The sequence below is a fragment of the Buceros rhinoceros genome, unplaced genomic scaffold, assembly GCF_000710305.1.
Source record: "Buceros rhinoceros silvestris isolate BGI_N320 unplaced genomic scaffold, ASM71030v1 scaffold5941, whole genome shotgun sequence".
In the NCBI taxonomy this organism is placed as follows: Eukaryota; Metazoa; Chordata; class Aves; order Bucerotiformes; family Bucerotidae; genus Buceros; species Buceros rhinoceros.
The window spans coordinates 1-268 of NW_010393574.1; positions in this window are offsets into that span (position 1 = coordinate 1).

Sequence of the window (268 nt, forward strand, 5' to 3'; positions counted from 1 at the left end):
CGGCTGCCCAGGCGCGACCCGCGACACCCGGCACCTCCTCGGGCGAGGGACCCTCTGCTGGGGCACACGGAAAGGCTGCGCCAAGCGGTGCCCGAGGACCGAGAAGGATTTTCGCGTCGAGTGTCTCCGCTCGGGACGCGTTCGGCCAGGCCGGAGCTTGCTGGGGCCACCTTAAAAACTGTCACACGTGGGGACTTTCTGTTGATCGCAGCCTTAACTTTGGCATACAGAGAGCCGCAGCAGCAGCGTTCGTCGGCGGGCTGGAGGA